Source organism: Arachis ipaensis, chromosome B02 (assembly GCF_000816755.2).
Source record: "Arachis ipaensis cultivar K30076 chromosome B02, Araip1.1, whole genome shotgun sequence".
NCBI lineage: Eukaryota > Viridiplantae > Streptophyta > Magnoliopsida > Fabales > Fabaceae > Arachis > Arachis ipaensis.
In genome coordinates, this window is record NC_029786.2 from 95,089,782 (window position 1) to 95,091,143 (window position 1,362).

The window sequence follows — 1,362 nt, forward strand, 5'->3', positions numbered from 1 at the left end:
AGCAGGATTCAATGATTGAATGACTGTGACAAGCTTCAAACTCGCGAGTGCTGGGCGTTAGTGACAGATGCAAAAGGATAGTAAATCCTATTCCAGCATGATCGAGAACCGACCAGTTATTTTTATTTACAAACAAAATCTTTTAAGTTTAGAATTTATTATTTCATTTTAAATCAAATTAGGTTAGATACAAAAGGGAAAAGATTTATCGATTGAGGGGGATCTTCTCACTTCCACACCCACACAATTTTCAGAACCCTTGTTTTTTGTAAGTTATGAGCCACTAAACCTCCTCGGTTAAGGTTAGGAGCTCTGTTTATTTCTATGGATTAAGACTATTACTTTTTTATTTTAATTAATGTATTGATTCAATTTCAATGATTGATTTCGTTCTTCATCTTATGAATCTGGGTAGAACGACAGTATAGCCCTTATTCTATACGTGTTCTTATAATTCTCGACAGAGTTATCTCGCTTGAACAACAGCTTGAAAATAAATTCCTCCTAAATTGCTAATTACTTGAACTAATCGGGATATATGACATATAATCCTCTTAACTTTGGGTAATTAGGGTTTCTATGGCCATAAACTATAATTGAACTTAACCCTCTAATCTACATTAAGTGACCAAGACATTGACAGTTGATTGGGTTAGAGGAGACCAAATCACTAAGACATTAGGGTTTAGTCAATTACAGTTTGCTATAAAACGAATCTTGCATAATTAAAATAGTTGGTAAGAACACTTAATCTGGATGAATAAACAACTCTTAAACCTTTAACTGTTTTCTCTTATATATTTCACACCACTTTTATTATTTACTTTTCAATTCTCTAAATTTACTGTTTAATGCGTTTTACAACCCTCAAAACACACTTTCTGCTTGTCTGACTAAGAGAGTCATTTGGCCATTGTTGCTCAGTCTATCAATCCTCGTGGGATTCGATCCTCACTCACCTGAGGTATTATTTGGTACGATCTAGTGTACTTGCTGGTTAGTTTGTGGATCTAAAAAATCTGCACCAGTAATATAAATCCTTATAGAAATCTCTGATAGCAACCTTAATTCTGGCTTGATTCCTAACTAATCTCCCATGAATCATTAACATATCAATCCGATTGTTTCTCCTTCGAGCTGAGGCTAAATTTTGAAAATATCGAGTATTTTTATCCATCTCCTTTGCATGCCAGGTTCGTGACATTTGCTTTCAGTGTAACTCTTTTCTAACATACCATTTCTTACAAGAGCTCACCAGCACCTTCCTTCTTGCTTCTATGGTTCCATCATACATCCCTCTGCTAACCATATCATCTACTCTCTTGATCTCCTCCTCAAACTTCTTAATCTTCATATCCAAGT